Here is an 8447-nt window from a genome sequence, read left to right as displayed (position 1 = left end):
ATAAATTACAATTTGTCAAGAATCTCCTGTATTGCATCAGAAACAAATTAGGGTAGATTTTGCTGAGCGCAGTAACTGTATGGATACACAAAGAAGACTTAAATATTTTAAATTACCCTGTTTTGGACAGTTGCCTTGAAAAGTGAATAAAAATCAAATACTGTGGGATTTTTATTTTGGGTATTTGTGTTACAAATGTACACACTGACCTTTAGCAAGTCAGAAATCTCTAGGGCCCAAGCAAAAAAATCAGACATAGCAGAACAAATCTTAAATCCACACCCATTGTCTTTACAGTGTTTGAGAAGATACAAAGAGGGGAACTCAAGAAGAAGAAAAAAAGCAGACATAAGACAAATAAAATATTCAGAAGTCTGTAAAGAAATTAATTTTAAGAAGGAGAATCAATATGAAAAGCTCAGTATTATTTGGCACTGATCTTTCTGACTTCTTTTAGCCCTGGGCGGAGGGACAACGTTGATAGAAGAGGAGCTAAAACGTGCTGGCATCTAAATGTATATTACGGTCCAAGATTGTGCAAGTTAATCGTCCGGGGGGAGAAAAAAGATAGCATTTGGTTTTGGCAGGGTGCTATAGAGTTTGCAAAGTGGTAAGCCTGGACAGTGGAAACATTGGCTCAGAGGTGGGAAGTAGAGACTAAAATCAAAGAATCCAAGGATTGACAGAGATTTGAGAGATCTTGTGTACCTGTTAGAGGTAAATAGGATAATCAACCCACCAGGCTTGACCTAGTTGAAAAATTTCTCAGAATTCATTCCCAATCTCTCTTAGAATCCAGCTATGGATATTAAAAGAATAATGTCTAGCTAAGTTTTGCGATATGTTGGACAAGAATCTCAAGAACTATCTGCTAAAGATAAATCAATTTGAATTCACTTTAATTTAAGCATAAATGGTATACATCATTTTGTAGAGTAGAAGAAGGTATCAGAAAACTAGATATTTTAATAAATCAACACCCAGTGGCCTTCTTGCTGATTACTAAGCATTCTCACATTTTATTTTATTTTTAAGCCCTATGCAGGGCTTGATCTCAAAACCGTGAGATCAAGACCTGAGCTGAGATTAAGAGTCTCATGGTTAACTGACTGAGCCATCCAGGTACTCTGAGCTTTCTCACATTTTAAACCATTGTTAGACCTTGGTAAATTCTAACCTGCTTCATCCTTAATCATTATACTTAATATCATAGAACTTGAAGGTAACCTGGAGATCACCTAGTCCAAATCCCCAGTCTTACCCATGAGACCAAAGGTTTATTTTTATTTTTATTTTTTATTTATTTTTTTATTTTATTTTTTTTAGAGACCAGAGGTTTATAACTGCCTGAGACTCATAGATGGTCCTCTGAACACAAATACTTCATGTCCTAAATGAGCTCACTTTGGTACAGAAAATGTATTCCTTTTCTTATACCCTTTATTGCAAGTAATAGTGAAAGCATTTTCTTAGTTATCTTAACTACTTTCCTTACTCTCAAATTTTTTAAATGAAACTTCAAGAAATTTTGAGATTTTTCTCTAGATTCTTGTGACACATTCTATACATCAGTGGCTTTCATTTTTTTTTTTTATTATTGAGGTTTAGTTGACATACAATGCCATATTAGTTTCAGATGTCCCCACACAGTGATTTGACAATTCACTGCATTACTCAATGCTCACCATAGTAAGTGTAGTCACCCTATAACATTATTATACTATTATTGACTGTATTCCCTATGCCATACTTTTCACCTTTGTGACTTATTTGTTTTGTAACTGGAGGTTTGTGCCTCCTTCATCCCAAATTTTATTGTCTTCATTCATCCATACACCCATTTATCCATCACAGTTTATTCTGCAATGACTATGTAAAGACACTATGCATGGCTCTCTGGACATAGAGATTGAGAAGATATACAGACTGCTTTCCAGATCTCAGACTGATCCAGAAGATCCAGGTAAATCAAGCATTACCCTCCATTGATCCTTTCGGTAGAAGCAGGGACTTTCTCTTCTGCTAGAGAACGAGGGTAGAAGAATGGATAAGTTTAGTTAAATTTTAAGTGTTGACTTCAACTTTCTACAAGGTGTTCCAAACCAAGCAAGTGAAGAAATGTCATACAATTTTAACTGCTTTTTCTGCAGATCTTACAGTTTGATTCATGGTCAAAGTACTTTTGCTGACATCTTCAACTTCCTTCTATAAGTTCATACTTCTTATGTGTGCCTGCCTGAATGACCTTCAGAAGTCTACCCCTTCATCCTGGGGCTCCCAGTTCTCAAAGTTGAAAAACAAAGCATGAACACTTAAGAATTTTCCTACTTGTTTTTAGACACATTATTTGAGTGCAATTAGTGTCCACTTGTGATGTGTCCTATTTATGATGTGCTTCATGAGACTAAGAAGGATACTCTCTGTTGCAACCATAGAGGTTTTTTTTTTTTAATTGAAAAATCTTTTAGTTCTCAAAAGAAAATCAGTACATGCTTATTATAGAAAAAGTAATCAAAAGTCTTTTGCTCCTGATTTTAAGCACTTTAAACTAAAAATCCATTCATGCTGATAGAAGACTCTTCCAGAGTAGAGGTGCTAAGGACCTGTGATAGTCTATTTACTCTTGTATCAAGAGAATCTATAGAGAGAACATAAGGGTCTTGATGGGAAAAGTCTGAGTTAGTCTCAGCTTGATTGCAGCTAGCTTCCTATGTTCAGGTTGATGAGAGAAGGCCATGCTTACAGCTGAATTTTCTCAAGTGGCTTGATTTTAAATTCAATGTCTTTTGACTCCCAGCCTGAGCTGTGTTTTTCCACTCTCATGAAGGTCAGTACTGGGCTTTTCCTATTCACTTATGCCTTCTCTAGCATGATGAACCACAGAGTGGGGATAGGCACATTCTACCCTTGCTGGCTGAGTGGTAAATTAAACCAGGAAATTATGACCCAATGTAAAAATTTCTGCAGAGCATACCAGGTCATTGTGCCTTTAAGGACCTAATGGTCCTTTAATTAAGAAATAAAGAGGAAAGAAAGGAAAGAAAGGAAAGAAAGAAAGGAAAGAAGAAAGAAAGAAAGAAAGAAAGAAAGAAAGAAAGAAGAAAGAAAGAAAGAAAGAAAGAGAAAGAAAGAAAGAAAGAAAAGGAAGGAAGAAAAGAAAGAAAGAAAGAAGAAAAGAAAAGAAAAGAAAAGAAAAGAAAAGAAAAGAAAAGAAAAGAAAAGAAAAGAAAAGAAAAGAAAAGAAAGAAAAGGTGGGTACATCTGGGGGTGGAAGGTCTTCCAAGCATAACCAAGCAGATTTCAACATGAAAAAATGGTAAGAAAAGTTTTGACTTCAATAATAGTAATAGTTTGCCTATTGTACTTATTATGTATCAGATACTATTCCCAATATTTTACAAGTATTAACCAATTTAATTTTCACATCAGCCCCTATTTTAGAAATGAGGAAACAGACCAAAAATCATTAAGCCATTTTGCTTAAGATCATGTCACTGGTGTGTTCTGAAGATCACATCACACAGTACTGGGATGGAACACAGAGCTGGCTCCAGAATCTGTCCTTAATCACCACACAAACCACCTCTTTAAGGGAAACTTGATGCTAAGATCTTCCAGCTAAATAAAACTGCAAGTTGTTTCTCGAAACCTCTCCTTTGGAATCTACAAAACGGCTTGAAAACTGTGCTTGCCTTGAGATTCAGGGGTGTTGAATTGCTAAGGCTTGTGAGTTCTGCCTCAGGAGTAGGAGCTCCTGTGACTGGTTTATGGTCATACTCATGGCCCTTGTAGACTGGCTATCATATGTCACACCCTGCAGATCAACATGACATCTAATTAAGGCTTATGTTTATCTACTCTTGGTAAGAAAACACGGTATTCAGGGGGATTCAATGTTTGGATGACTTAACAATTAGAACTGCTGTATTGGAGGGAGCTTTTATAAGAAGCTTCTAGAAGTCTCTCCACAGCCTTTGGGCTCCCTGCCAGAGGGCATCATAATGGTGCAGCCAATAGTCCACAGTACACTGACTGTGTCTGCACAGGAACTAATAGTACCACCAAATGAAGATTATCCAGGAAAATGTATTTATAAAGTGACAAGGTTCAAAGGTGTGGATGGAGTAGAAGGGAAGCACAGGGAGAGTATAGGCACCTGAGCTAGTAGCCGTAGCGCTGTGCAGGTCTCTAGACCTGGGGCAGAGATGAGAGGGAGTGCCTACAGCATCTGGAAGGCCCAAGGCTCTTGGTTGCTTTGAGAGGAGCACCCATCCTCAATCAAGGAATGTAGCCCTCCCAAGGTGACCTTATAGGAAGAGAATTGAGAGAATAAATACCCCATCCTCATTCTCTTTCCTTCCCCAGATTTCTTGTTAGAAATGCTTTTTGGCTGGACCCAGAAGTGAGCAAAGAGGATTGAGATTGCTTTGGTGTAGTCCATAAAAGTCAGGATTAGGCTTCCAAGGTGAAGAACTGTGGAAGAAGAGGGAGAGTGGATCTCGAGAAGGATATTTGGAGACAAATAACACAGGGCTCAACTAGACCACCAATAGATCAACGCTGAGGGAGAGCTCACACCAATGGGAAAGAGATCCAGCATGGGAGATGGGGATGTCAGAACAATGACGTATGAACAAAGAACCAACACAAGATAGCCTTGTTCTCTTTATGCCGTAATCATGGCAAGCTGAGCCACGCAGCCTCAAGGTATAAATACAACCCATCGCTAGGGGAACAGAATGGGTCATTCTGTTCCCTGGTTATTGCACTAAATGATGTGCAGAAAACATCTGGAGTCAGAACAGAGCCATCTCCATCAGGACCCAGGGTTAACCACAGATTTGACAATCCTGGTCACAGAGGTAAAGTTCTGTATAACCTGTATCCTTTATCCTGACAGAAATGCTTGCTGAAAAGCTGTAAATGAACACTGAATGCCTTTAACCTGTATTTCCTTTTTTAAAAAATGCTTTAGTAACTTTCATTAGACTAACCTTCCCAAAGACAACAACTATAAACTCCGAAAACAAATATTTAATTTTCTTGATTTTATTTCAGCTTTATTGCAATATAATTGACATATATAATATTGTGTAAGTTTAAGGTATGCAATGTGTTGATTTCATATTTTTGTATATTGCAAAACAATTACCACCATAGCCTTGGCCAACATCTCCATCATCTCATGTAACTACCATCTCTTTTTTGCGGTGAGAACATTTTTAAGATCTACTCTCTCAGCAACATTCAAGTACATACTACAGCGTTATTTACTATAATCACCATGCTGTACAGTGGATCCCCAGAACTTATCCACCTTAAAACTGGGATTCAGTATTCTTTGACCAACCCATATTTTCCTAAATCTTTGTATACAAATTGCATTTGAAACCAAAACAATAACTTTATCTGAATCATAGCTCTAGAATCTGACTATGAGGCAACAAAGCAATGAGCAGGATCCAGAAAACAACAGCCTACATGCCCCATCCAGGACCCTTACATCTATTTTTGTAAATAAAGTTTTATTTGGATACTGCCGTGGTCATTCATTAACATATTGTCTGCTTTTATGCCACAATGGCAGAATTGACTAGTTGTGACAGAGACCATATGGCTGACAAAGCCAAAGTGTCTATTCACTATCTGGCCCTTTACAATAAAGTTTGCCAGCACCTGAATTAGATTCAGTTTTTAGAGGGGAATGTGCTGTATGGTAATGTCATGACTGTGGTTGTCAGTTGCTATCTACCATGGGACTCAAACTTGGAAAAGGCAGCAAATACATCTATCTTGTCCTCTTGTTCACAGCACAGAGCTTAGGACAGAATGGGTGCCCAGTGAAAATATGCTCCTGTGCAAAGCATATGTGTACCTAGGGAAGGGCTTAGACCCCATGCCATCGTTCTGCAAAGAAATGTCCCCTTAAAGAGACACAAAGTATTTCCTTACTGTGGAATTGTATTGCATTTGTCCATAACTGGCTTTGTTTGAGATTTTGTTCTTTTTCCTTCTCCTTCACTTAGCTGAAAATCCTGATTTGAAATGTTTGAGGAAGAGAAAGAAAAACAATTGGTAGTTGTGCCTGGTGTACACGGAATTTCACATCAGGCTGTTCTCTGCATCTGTTTCCCGAATCATGTCTAGGATATCGATTTAGTAGGTGAAGACTACATTTTGTTGCCAGTGTTGCCAAATGTCTCTCAGTGCTTCTGACCCTTAGGCTTCACTGTGTCCCTGAGCTATTTGACAGATCTCTCAGACTCTGCTCTATGAAGGGTAAGACCTCACTGCAAGTCAGGTGATCTGGCTTCTAGCTGTGCAGGCTGAGAGAGAAGGTAAAAATTCTCACTTCAGAGAATAGTCTTGGAATCTTCCAAGACTTTCATTCATTCAACAATTATTTATTAAGTGGTTTATTCTGCACTGAGCATTCTGTTAGGTACAGGAGATGCTGCAGGGAGCAAAATGGGCAAAAATAAAATAAAATTCTTGCCCTCATGAACATACCAGGTGTGTGTGTAAGAGAGGGAGAGAAGCAAAAATTTTTGTTTACATTAAGTAAACATATAGTATGCCAGGTAGTGATTTGTTCTATAGAGAAAATAAAGCAAGAAAAGATAAGACAGAGTGCTAAGCTCAGCGGGGTGGGGGGGGGGAGGACTTAAAAGTAGGATATCTCCCGATGCATTTGAAATATCTATTGATATCTGCAATCTTATCTACCTGCTGGCTGTCATGGTGATGGGCAAATGAGCTCTTTCCTTAACATTCAACATTATCAAAAAAAAAAAAATTCAACATTATCAGAAGAAACATCACCATTGCACTAGAAAAGTCATTGGCTATTTGATCCTCACCTCAGGGAGGAGACGAAAATAACTCATTTATTGAAAACTCAGCTTTGCTGGAGCTTGAAATTGTTAGCACTGTAATAGAGGCAATGCATCCCCATCCCCTGCCCTGAGCTTCTGGTTTGCACCTTTGCTATAACACATGGAACAAGTGGAGGTGATGACTTGATCCATCCAGAAAGTCAGGAAACAGAGCACAGAAATTGACTGATGCTGGCCACTTGGGCACAGGCTGGCCAAACCGATATGGACATTTTCTCATCAGACCCAGAAACTTGTGTGAGCCAAGCAGCTACCCTCTCCCACTTTCTTCACTTCTCTGGGTATTTTCCCAACAAATGGAAAGAGCCAGTGCATTGGAAATTCTGACCAGAGCCCTCAGTGTTCACACATGAAAATCCTCCTTTGCGCTTGCCAAGGTCCAGCCAGGGGTGCAAATCTCTGCAAGAAAGCCGGGCCTGAGGATGAGGGCTTGAGGTGTTTTTTGTTTGTTTTGTTTCGTTTTAAAGATTTTATTTATTTATATTCATGAGAGACACAGAGAGAGGCAGAGACTCAGGCAGAGGGAGAAGCAGGCTCCCTGCAGGGAGCCCCATGTGGGACTTGATCCCAGGACCCCAGGATCACGCCTTGAGCCAAAGGTAGATGCTCAACCACTGAGCCACCCAGGTGTCCCAGGGCTTGAGTTTGAAGCATACACTGAACACACTGGAAAGCATGACAAATGATCTTCTCGCAGACCTAACTGGTTTGGCCAAGCAGCTGGAATCCCTCCCAGAGCGCTCGGGGAGCATTGTACCGAGACTGAGAACTTAGCATTATCATCTAGCCCCATCTCTCCTGCTCCGGACAACGGGAGGGCTTTCAGGCCTAGTCCAAACAAAACCTAAACTGCCATCCCTCAGAGCATACGAAGGAGCTGTGTGATCTACTCTCCAAGCCAAGAACCCCAAGTACCCTGTGAACGGAGGAGTGGAGGTGAGATGACAGGAGGGTTATAGAGCCTCCGTGATGATCCGGGGGGGCGGGGGACAGCTTCAGCAGGATTGAGGATGACTGGCTCCTGCAGCTCCACAGGGGCTGATTGAAGACTGGGTTCCTCCAGCCTTAAGTGGATACACCCCATCTCCACCTCCCTGATTTGCCTGGGAGCCAACAAGTCTGCAGTGTGGGGCTGGGAACCAGGGTTTCCCAGGATCTGGCCATGGGCCAGAGTTAACACGAGGAAAGTTCAGGATTTCCTGCTGCCCCTGTGCTCAGGGTCCCTCCAGCTCAGCTGGTCCCACCGAGCAGCCCTAGGAGCGCCCCAAATAAGCTTCTCGGTCCCTACTGGTTTCCTTGGTATTGTTGCCCTTTCCCACACTGGAGGCAGAAAAAGAATCTTTTCATCCTTAGCTTCTTGCCTTCCCCCTTTCTTCTTCCCCTCACTCCAAATACCAGTAAACTAAAATTGTCCTTAAGATTTTTAAAGATATAAATCAACAAAATCATCTCTTTAGTTCTCCCCATTTAAGAGTTTGGATGAGACCATCTGCTTGAGTTGATGGTTTGGGCTGCCATTGCCCTGTTTGGGGGAGATAATAATAAGTCCAA

This window comes from Vulpes lagopus, chromosome 16, assembly GCF_018345385.1.
Source record: "Vulpes lagopus strain Blue_001 chromosome 16, ASM1834538v1, whole genome shotgun sequence".
NCBI classification, from domain to species: Eukaryota; Metazoa; Chordata; class Mammalia; order Carnivora; family Canidae; genus Vulpes; species Vulpes lagopus.
This window is presented reverse-complemented; position numbering follows the sequence as displayed.